Genomic DNA, 12114 nt, shown 5'->3' on the forward strand with positions numbered 1-12114 from the left:
CTACAAAACGAATATTTGTTCTAGTTTCTACTAGCCTTAATTAACAGTTGACTGTCTAGATTTTACTTTTCTGTTGAATGAAATTTAGATGTTTATTTATTTATTATTTTTCTTTGGTTTATCATAACATAAAGCTTGCTCAGTGCTCAGTTTAAGCTCTTTGGGGAACATGTGGGGAGAAGCAGTATTTCTGAGAAGATTTCCATGCTGTTTCCAACCCTTACTTAACCCTTTCTGCAACATAGCTCAAGCCAAATCTAAATTGAAAATTTATGAAAATGTGTGGTGCTTACTGGAATTCTAAATCCAGCCCCCTTGAAAGGTAGCCAACTGGTGTATGCCCCTCAGCCCCACAGGGACTTTGTATAAATCTAACAACTAATTTTAATTTATCTTCATCAGATATGGAATGAGAGAGGCTATAGTGTTGATTTTATAAATATGTAGGTCTCAGCTGGGGCTGCACAGCCACGGAAAATACTGCATTCCTAACTTATCTTGGGACTTATTATAAAGGTAATTGTCTACATTTTATACTATACTATCTTTATAAGACATACTGTATAATAATACTTGTATATTTTTGGAAAAAGTGAAGATCTTTGTTTTTACCAGATCATATTGGATGTATCTGATAGTTGTCCAAGAGTTAAAGATTAGTTTCTTGTCATCAAAAGGCATCACTTATTCTATAGGGAATCATTGTAGAAATGATATAAAAAGTATTCTGACTTTTAATGTATATTGACATTTTTTCTCAAGTGATCATAAGGACAATCTTCTATAACTTTTAAACATATCAAAATATTTTTTGAATATATAATAAACCAGATGGTTCATAAATAAATTGATTATTGAAATTCAACAGATTGTATATTTAGGGTCATATTTTCCAAATCATTTTTGTTTTTGAAATTATTAGTTCTGTTAGAAGGCCTGCATACAACATTTACCAGACATCTTTGTTATCTCTCTATTTGCAGACTTTGAGAAATGCATTAGATTTAAACTTACTTTAGACTTAGGTCCTCCCGCGCCGTTCGGCGCATTGTCGGCAAGCTGTCTCCATAAAGATCTGTCACTGGCAATGTCTGAAGCCTCCTCCCACCTGGTGTGTCGAGTTTGCCGTTTCTGTAGCAATAGTGGTTTTACAGGGTGGGGTCGCTAGCCCCACGCCAAACCCTCCTCCTTTTTCACCCAGGCTTGGGATTTAAATGGCTTTTAAAAATATTTTAATTATAGCACATGATGGAGGATGGGATATTGCTCATGACATCTTAAAAGATAAAAAAAAAATGAGCTAAATCTGTTTATGCTATTGGGTATGTTGGTTAAGTTTTTTACTCCCCAAAACTAGTGATGATGAGATAGAAACAGATAAAAAGACAACACCACATAATTATTTTCAATTTTCCCTAATGCCATTAGAGAGGGGAATGGGATGCCTCAATCGGCCAGGAAAACCAATGACTTAGTAGAGTTGAAGTAACTTATTAACATGCCTGACTAGATTGATCATGAAATGCATAGGACATAATTATATTCTATTTTGAAGTAATGCCTGTAATCTAGAAGATAGGAAGATTGTGTTTGTCCTGTTCTTTTTGGTCTTCCTCTGTGCCTTGTGTCTGTGGGTTCCCATCTGAAGCCTGAATAGCTCTTTTGTTGGCATTTTTATTTTAGGTGTAACTTGTGTATTGTTCACTATTTATTAAGTTTTGAATGTGGCTGAGTTTGGAAAGACCTAATCAACTTTCTAACAAACAGCTCTGCTAGCTTGTAGACATCTAGGTGAACATATAAGGATATCTAGCATGTAATAAATTCTATGAAACTTTTAAAAAAATAAGTATATTATTATGAGGTTGTTTTTAGAATAAAGGCATATATTAATATATTTAAATAGTTTGTACATTTTGGAAAGTGTTATGCAAAAGTGATTCTGTTCACAGCTGCCATTATCCAAGGACATATGATTCTCTGGAGGCTTACATCACTGGAAAAAGTCTTTGGGCCCCTGAAGATTACAGTACATGTAATGCTGCAAAAGGAGGAGGATGCTGGGCCAGGGTAAACACTCCATAACATAATGACATAGTGAATGAAATAACATTTTATTTTAGTGTATAATAGTTGTAATTTTAGTCTAAAATATTTAAATAAATGTTACAGTATAAGCCAGTTCCTGAATTAGATTGTCACAATGCACATTCAGCCAAAGTTAAAAATTCTTGAATAAAGTTATCTCTATTGTACTTAAGCTAGCTATATCCTGTATAGTCAAAAGATTGGCAGCAATTCTCTCTGCAAATGATGATGTGCTGATTCATAATGGAACATTTGATTTTTTAATGGGGGGGGGGAGGACTTGCTAAGTGGTTAAGTGCAACTGCTTTTAAGCTACAGTTTTCAGGTTCAAATCTTGGTGAAGATTGTTTTTGAATTTCAGGATCTTAGAGTGCCTCAAGTCCATGCAATTCTAATGACATTAGTTGGGGAAGTAAAGAAGGTTTATCATTGTGCTGGCCATATCATGATACCTTTATAACTGTAGGCCACTGAAACAGATGACATTTACATCATCTGCCCTATAGATTCATCATCATCATCACTCCTTTGAGTTCCTTATGGAACATAGGGCCTCGACAAAAACAAGCCACTCTCCACGCTCTCTTGCTAGCTTTTTGATGGTGTCCCAGCTCTTCCCGGTCTTCTCTGCTTCTTCAAGTACACTGCGTCGCCATGTTCTTTTTGGTCTTCCTCTGCGTCTTGTTCCCTGGGGGTTCCACTCTAAGGCCTGCCTAGCTCTGTTGCTGGTATCTTTTCTAAGGGTGTGACCAATCCATCTCCACTTCCTCTCTAAGATCTGCACTTCTATATTTTTCTGTCCACTCATCTCCCACAGTTTGGTGTTTTCTACTTTGTCATACCAGTGTATTTTTAGGATATTTCTCAGGCATCTGTTGATGAAGGTCTGTATTTTTTTTGTTGTGGCTTCAGTTGTTCTCCATGTTTCAGAACCATACAGTAGGACAGCCTTGACATTAGAGTTAAAGATTCTTAGTTTAGTCTTGTTTGAGATGTAAGGAGATTTCCAGGTTGGTTTTAGCTGTGTAAATGTCTGACATGCTAGATTTATACGGCGTTTAATGTCTTCATCTGTTCCACCTGATATACTGACTACACTCCCAAGGTATATAAAATTTTCTACTTGGTCTATTGTCTGAGAATTCAATACTATGTCTCCACTTTGTTTATTGTTTACTTTAAGTACTTTAGTTTTTTGGTGGTTTATTTTGAGGCCTACTCTTTTTCCTACTTCGCTTAAAGCTGTGACCTTTTCTTGCATATCCTGTAGTCTGTGTGATAATAGGGCTATGTCATCAGCGAATTCCAGATCTTCCAGCTTTTGTATGAGAGTCCATTGGATTCCTTTCCCTGCGTTAGAGTAGGCTTCTTTTGTGACCCAATCCAGTACTAGAAGGAACAGGAGTGGTGAAAGAAGACATCCCTGTTTGACTCCTGTTGTGACTGGAAATTCCTCTGACAGCTTGCCACAGTGGGTTACTTGGCAGGTGAAACCATCATAAAGGTTCTTGATTATGGTTATTATTTTATTGGGGATCCCATAATGTCTCATTACAGTCCAAATAGATTCTCTGTCGACACTATCAAAAGCTTTTTCAAAGTCAACAAAAGTTGCATAGAGAGGAGATTGCCATTCGACACATTGTTCTACAATTATCCTGAGTGTAGCTATTTGGTCAGCACAAGATCTCCCTTTTCTGAATCCAGCCTGTTCTTCCCTTTGGTGTTCATCATATGCTCCCTTTATTCTGTTTAGTAGGATTCTGCTAAAAATCTTGCTTGGTACTGACAGCAAAGTGATGCCTCGCCATTTCTCACATTGTGATAGATCTCCACTCTTTGGTATTTTTATTAGCAAGCCCTATAGATTGCAAGTTTTAAAAGGCATTCTTATTACATTTTAATCCGCAACTATTCTAAAAATTATAATCATTTTTTCAGACATTTTTTCTGTTCTGAGCCACTAAATTGATGATTATGTTAAATCAACAATTGATTTTAAAATAATATTTCTGATTTACTTTGATGCAAGAAAAGGCTAATATTATAAGCAATACTTACTATAGTCAAATTATGCACTTTTATAAAGTATGCTAAGCAGGCTTAAACAAAGCATAAAAAAAGAATATTTGCTATTGATCTTTTAGAAAATGGTGCTATAGAATATACAACTATCTATTTGTTATAATTTTAATGAAGGTTTTTTTGTTTTCACATTTTATCCTCAAATTTAAATCAAAACTATGTCAATAGCTATATGTCTTCATAAGTTATAACTAATTTAACATGTATTTATCTTTGGAATGTTTGTAAATTGTTTTACATGTTTCGGATGTCCCTTCAGAGTTGAAGATAGTTTACTTCCTAGTCCAAACCTCCCGCAGGGTGACGGGGGATGGGAGCAGGCAGGGTTTGAACTAGAGACCATCGATAAATCCGATCGACAGTCCAGCGCGCAAACTGCACGACCTGGCAGTCATGATCGTTATCTGGGTAACTATTGTCTGATAAATTGAAATAATGATTAAGTCTAGAAGAAGTAAAACTATGGCATGCATCCTGTTTGGAACTATCTATTCACCTAAATTAATTCCACTAACTTCTATAGTAAAGCAGTTTACTTGCTATGTTGTGAGTCTTTTTTTTTTTAAAAAGATAAAAAAAAAATGAAACATTTGTTGGTGCTTCTGCTCTGACACTGAAAAAAAAGTAGGTCTGTTGAAGTTAATGAATAATAAAAACAAAGAAGAATATCCAGATTATACATGATTACATTTTGTAGTGTCATTCAATAAGGAAATCTACTTGAATTGTAAGCATGTTTCTAACCCTAAATATTTACTATATAAATAAATTATGGCTTTCATATAGTGCTACTTTCATGCTTATAGCACTATGGTCCAATCTCATTTGTGGACCAGTGGGAGTAGGTTTTCTAACTGCCTTAAAGCACTCAGTAAACACAACTCAACTCAAGTTGTGTGTCGAACCTCTTGCCCCCTTCATAGGCAGCCAAGCTAAGCCAAGTTCAAGCGTAGTTGGCCTCTTGACCACGCTTCCTACTAGGCTCGATTGGTTACCTTGGTTGTGGAAAAGGAAATATTTAAAGTTCTTGAAGTGTTCAGTATCCTCATTTTGTAATTAAACCTGATGCATGATGGACATTAATATTTTTACTTTATATTTTCATATGTTTCCAACTGTGAATTGCCTCTTACTTTAAAATTTAGCTCTAGCTGGATAACTTTGTGCAATAGAAAAATTATGTTTAGATTTTGGAAATTATAATTTATGTGCTACATCTTAAATTCACTATATACTTGTAGAACTATTGCTTGGAATCTAATTGCAAGTTTCTACTGTCGACTGTCATACTAGATATGGTCTTATGACTGCATTAGAACCGAAACTATAATGGAATCTAATTGCAAGTTTCTACTGTCGACTGTCATACTAGATATGGTCTTATGACTGCATTAGAACCGAAACTATAAGGTCAGCCCCCCCACCCTCCCTCCCTTCATATGGAAAGCAGGTAAATCTTTCATTTAGAGCCATATTATATAACCCTTACCGTATTTGTACAATAAAAGTGTACTGAGCATGTTATAGTAGAAAGAAGACACATTATAGAAATCTTATACATAAGAATTTGGATACCAAGAAAAAAAATCTTTTCTCTAGTGAAACTAGATCTGTATGGATAATGGTTTGCTTTGAATCTTTAACAATACAGCCAATCAACCTTACTGGTACATCTGGTAACAGGTACATCTCTTATGGCTAAAATGACCAGTGTGTGTGTTTTGTATCAAGGATATGCATGTTGTTGGTTTTGAAAAAATGTTTGATGTGACTGCCAAGGCTTTTTACAAATCTTTTGTATGTGTGTATGTGGTTTTTTTTTCTATTTTTTTAAATTTTGTATTGTAATCGGAATTCTTAAATGGTGGGAAAAAAATGTAAACCACTATTTTGACTGTCAAAAACAGTAAACCTAAAAAAAATGAATTTTGTAGTTTTAAACAAATTGAATCACACTTATAACATATATAAAATATAGATTTATAACATATTGAATCACACTTGCTGCCTGGTCGTGTGGTATATTGTTTGGACTTCTCGATGGTCCTGGGTTAATACCCTGCCTGCTGTCATCCTGCTAGAAGTTAGGACTAGGAAGTAAATTATCTTCAACTCTGAAGGAACAACTAAAATATGTGAAACATTTTACAAACATTTTTTTGTCTTCCTTTCTCAGCACATACAACTCAATTTACTTCTATTGGCTGGAAATATTTAAAGCATGACAGTGGCGTAGGTAAATTACCAAATAGTGGATCTTATGTTGGATTGATCAGCCCTGATGAACTGACCTGACCATTGTAATTGAAACCATAGTGAGTAATAATTTCTTAAAAGCACTCTTCTTACCTCCCTCTCCTCCCCTTAAGATTCTAATGAAAAAATTTGTCAGCATGTTACATTACTAGACTGTAAGACTCTTTATGACATGTCTGTCAGACATACATACAGGTTGGAAAACCTATCTATTTGACATACCTAGATGACATACAGACCTGCCTACCAAAAAAAGTCCAAATGCGTAACACTTACGGTCAAAATGCGTAACGTGATCCTCTTATTTGTCATATATATATATATATAATATTAGATGTCATGATTAGATCTACAATCTAAATTGACTAAATCTAGATCAATAGAGATGATATCTAGACTAGATATGGATCTATGTCTAGTATATAATGAATAAATATAATCTACTCTAGATCTGAGCTCAAAAGTGTTACCAATGCCGTGGATCCGCTAGATCCAAACTTTCGTAGGCCTACCTTCATACTTCATATATTCTATACTAAGACTAAGAATATAGTCTAGATCTAGACTAGATGGTAGTAGATGTTATCGATCTAGTCAATCTAAATTCTAAATCATACTATTAACTATAACTAGTTTGTAGGGTAATGTAGAGAATCATAACGTAATGACTAGCTAGACTCGAGCTAGATCTATTCCTGTATAACAAGTTATCTAGATTCTAGATCTAGAATCCAAATCTAGATCTAGACTATATATCTACAATGTCACTCAATGTGTTTTGAATCGATAGCTCTTCGATTTTTTTTCTATACAAATGAATACGAGAATCAGGAATGCACCAAAATAATTAATTTCTACTCATGAACTTATACACAAAAAAAAGTCACGTTGGTGTATCAGCTAACTGACGGTACCAACCTGGTACCAGCCCGCCACTCCCTCACTCTCGCGTTCTTCATTTCTAGACATCTAATTGCTATTAAGTACCAATCAACGTATAGATCTGGGCACATTGTGTTCACCCCACCTTTTCTGTTTCGCCCCTCTCCCCACAGGTGGGCTTAGCGTGACCTTCGTGACCGCTTGTAAGCTAGTCTAAAGAGGAGGAAAAAAAAGCATACCAAATGCGTAACGCGACGGGTTAAATGTGTATTTGCGTACTGGCGGTCATTTTTGGGAGATTTTGCGTAACGAATACGCATTTTGCGTAACGGTAGGCAGGTCTGGACATATTAACTCTGATTAATAAAAGAAAAAAGTTTTTCAGACACAATCACTTTATTTGTATTTCAGACTCATGACCACTCTATCTGTATAGGTCCTGGTATACCCTGGGATGATGTTAACTTTTAACTTGAAATCTTAAAGGAAGTTTTGTAAGTATATTTCATTAGATTCTTCTGCTTAAAATAATTTATAACAATAAAGACTGCTATTGCATGAGGCTTGTATTTAAAAAAAAAAGAAAATATAATTACTGACAAATGAATTCAAAAGTTTGATGTCAGCTGGGAGAGTATGAACCTGGCACCATTGTGAAAGATAATCCAGTGTGCATACTGCACAACCAGGCAGCCATCCAGTCTTAAAAAGAATGTGTTAATTAATCATTTTATTTAGTTTTAAATTAGACTGTTTTATGTTTTATTTGTATCTCTTTTCTATGGACTTTCTTTTGTTTTAACAATATTTTATTACCAGTTATATAAATTTAGTAGAATGTTATAGTATGTAGTAAATATCACTACCATTGTTATCTTTAGGCTAAACTAACAAGCATGAATGTCTGGTACAGTAAGATAGGGTTAATGGTCAACGTGACATTATGGTTCATTCATCGGGACAGCTAATGGTGAGTCAATTCTATTTTTAAATATTAAATTAATCTGATGAATTCCTTTGACTCTTTTTGTATTAAGTATCAAACTTGGCAGTGAAACAAAGACCAAGGAAAAGAAGCATAACTTAATTTATTTAGGTGATAGAGTAGCAGAGTAGGCCTAAAGTGTCTAATGCAGAACATTCTCAGGACATAAGCAATGTATTCATATCTTGTACCTTTGCTTAAATGTTAACAGACAGAAATTTAAAGAAGGGAATCCACCTGGGAAATAGTTTAAAGAGTGTTGGTAGACAAAAAGATTTAAAAAAAATAACCATAGACTTGCAATGAAAAAAAAAAGAGCCTACTGCTGTGCCACACCAGTTGGTTAAAAGAAAGACTTAGCAAAAGAAAATCTGGAGATGCTTTAGTAATAAATAAGTCACCACTTTAATATTGTATTCATATATATATATTCATATTATCACATTCCATCTTTCACAGTTTGTGTCTGACCAAGCAGTTCTCAAGTTAGGGCTTGATGAAGTCTACAAACTGACCATTATATCTACTGGACAAAAAAGGATCTTATTCTGACCCCCTCCCTCCCAACCATTTCCTCTGCCTTATCTTGATGACTTTGACTTTAATTAGACATTAAAGCTTTCCATGTGCTGAAATTTAGCATTGTAGAACGGGAAATAAATTGTCTATGACAGTTCAAAGTGTGTATACATTTTTTTTTACGCACCCTGTATATATATTGTATTCAGTGATTTTTTTATTTTACCATTTTCTAATATTAGTTTGTTAGCTCAATAACTATTAACCTTTTAGATCAGGGGCGGGCAACCTTTTTGTATCGAGGGCCGCATTAAAAAAAATATTGCGAATGGCGGGCCGCATATGTATATACAACTTAGAGAGATACTATAGCTAATATAGATATTATTTTAAATATATTTGGATTTTTATATGTATATACTGTGGGTACACCTGATGTCTGTAGGTGTTGGCGGGCCGCATAAAACACTCCAGCGGGCCGCATGTGGCCCGCTCTCCGTAATTTTCCCACCCCTGTTTTAGATTGTTATCTTTCGTAATGTTAAGACTAGAAAACAAGATCTCAAAATTATATTTAGGATGATGATTACAATTACTTAGTCTTAGATAAAATAATTATGAAACAAAAGTTATATAAAGACATAATTATACAATGTTTATGTTTTGTATGTTCATAAAAATGTGTATAGCAGTGTTATGGAGTGTGTGTGTGGGTGTTTCTAAGGTAACCTTGAGAAATTAGCGATTGGTTGGTGGATATGCAGTGAGGATGTTGAAATTACAAAAATGGTCTAGTGTAATGCAAATTACCCAGGGATCTGAAACTGTACAGACAGGTTTTTTGTAGTGAGTTAGATTTTGTTTAAAATACCATTTTATATTATTGCTACTAGATTTATTTCATTTCATCTAGGTTAGTATTAGGGTTAGTGTTATGTTGTAATAAAAGTTATATTTAGTTTTGTTTCAAAAAAGAAGTTTTTTCAAGTTTCACAATTAAATATATATATATATATCCAAGCAGTAGTTCTCACCAAACTTTCATACACTGGCAGAACTACCTTAAAAAAATGTTCTGCTGGAGGCTGGTTTGGGTAGTATAGAAGAAATACTTATCATTCAACAGCTGTGATGGGTTGGAAAATTATCCCACATGGGGGGCGACTGCATGCCAAATGGCATCTTCAAGGATGGCGTAACGGGGTGCTCCTGTAAGCACTATAAAGATTAACTCAGGCACCTTTTTGCCATAGAGGAAAGTAGGTTGTAATAGGGTTTATGAAAACACTGCACTCATGGTAATTTTGGTAATGTCTTAGTGTTAATGATTAGATTGAGAATGGTAATGTCGTAGTGCCAATGATAGCAGTGAGAATGGTAATGTATTAGTGTCATTTATTAGATTGAGAATGGTAATGTCTAGTGTCACTGATAAGATTGAGAATGGTAATGTCTTAGTGTCAATGATAACAGTGAGAATGGTAATGTCTTAGTGTCAATGATTAGATTGATAATGGTAATGTCTTAGTGTCAATGATTACATTGAGAATAGTAATGTCTTAGTGCCAATGATAACAGTGAGACAATCATTAGATTGAGGATGGTAATGTCTTAGTGTCAATGGTTTAACACTATGATTAGAGTGAGATGCACGAGATGATTTCAATTCACGTGAAAATGGGTCTTACACATTGTCAAGCAAAGAGGTACCATTTTTGATCACATGACCACGTTTTTTTTTGTTAAGTTAGCGCCATGATGTATCAAGAGACGGAGGTGTCTCTGTTTTCTGAAATTGGATTAAATAATATGAGTACCTAATTGGAGCTTTTTCTATGGATGTAGTTTGTATTTGATGTGAAATAATTCGTGATGATATTTTATGGCTGAGATTGCCTACTTTCTGAACTATTATTTGATGTAATAAATATTTGTCTGACAGAGAGGAGTTTGTAATTATTTTATCCATAATATGTGATGTGTTTAATTAAGAATACAAGAACACTACATCAAGGCCAGAAGAGGCCCTTATACCATTCAATCAACATTCACACCATTCAAGACGGTACAAATGGTTAGATTGAGAATGGTAATGTCTTAGTGTCAATGATTAGATTGAGAATGGTAATGTCTTAGTGTCAATGATTAGATTGAGAATGGTAATGTCTTAGTGTCAATGATTAGATTGAGAATGGAAACATCTTAACCTCATTGATTAGATTGAGAATAGTAATGACTTAGTGTCAATGATTAGATTGAGGATGGTAATGACTTAGTGTCAATGATTAGATTGAGAATGGTAATGACTTAGTGTCAATGATTAGATTGAGAATGGTAATGACTTAGTGTCAATGATTAGATTGAGAATGGTAATGACTTAGTGTCAATGATTAGATTGAGAATGGTAATGACTTAGTGTCAATGATTAGATTGAGAATGGTAATGTCTTAGTGTCAATGATTAGATTGAGAATGGTAATGCCTTAGTGTCAATGATTAGATTGAGAATTGTTATGTTTAAGTGTCAATGATGACTGACTAAGTTTTGGAGGATGTCAGGAGGAGCATACCAGTTTACAGAAACTTCTATTAGTGACCATAAAAAGAGCAATGAAAAAAGGGCCTTAAAAGTTAATCAATTACAATCTTAGAAGCCCAACTACAAAGTACTGTTAAGTAGTAAACTCACTTTAATTTTTATAATAGGCCTAATACTTTGAAAAAGTTTTCTCTATTAAATCAATTATAAAAGAATTTCATGTTTGGGTTTTGTGGCCGGTGTTTTGTCTTGGGCCTCTTGATGAAGAATGCAATTGTGAAGACATGGTCGGCATTCTCTGGTGACACTCCAAAAGGTCAAATTTCAATGGTTCCAATTTTGAGCTTCCGGAACATATGTTTTCTCATTATGATATGTACGGTTCTGATGTGAAAAATTAAAGGTTGTCCTATCGGGATAGTTTATAATAGATGTCATCTGTCTTGCATTATCGAATGAGAGCTTGTCCATTTCTCGTTTTTACAATTCACTATTAGTTTCTTCATTTCTTCCTGATAGAGTGCGATGTTCAAGTGTGTATTTGTTTTATCCCATTTGGCAAGTGTGTCAACCTTCTATTTCGTTCTATATAAACATTGGGGAACAGTGTTCTTGCTGTTGTTGAGCTTTACAAGGTCACACAATATGTTTTGTACAAAATCTTTTCGATGTTCCTTCAGATTATGTGGATAATTACATCCTAGCCCAAATCTCCCGACGGGAGATGCGAGCAGGCAAGTTGACCACCGAACGTCAGTCCA

At 34.5% G+C, this 12114-nt stretch overlaps 1 long non-coding RNA gene across 1 annotated transcript; it reads left to right on the forward strand.

The window, feature by feature from the left end:
* The first annotated feature begins 5679 nt into the window (after positions 1 to 5679).
* On the forward strand, positions 5680 to 10756 carry LOC129922916 (uncharacterized). Its single transcript, XR_008774860.1, has 5 exons — positions 5680 to 5974; positions 6350 to 6488; positions 7723 to 7805; positions 8193 to 8281; positions 8756 to 10756. It is a non-coding gene; the product is annotated as an uncharacterized LOC129922916 (long non-coding RNA).
* Positions 10757 to 12114: the final 1358 nt, after the last annotated feature.

The sequence above is a fragment of the Biomphalaria glabrata genome, chromosome 14 (assembly GCF_947242115.1).
Source record: "Biomphalaria glabrata chromosome 14, xgBioGlab47.1, whole genome shotgun sequence".
NCBI classification, from domain to species: domain Eukaryota; kingdom Metazoa; phylum Mollusca; class Gastropoda; family Planorbidae; genus Biomphalaria; species Biomphalaria glabrata.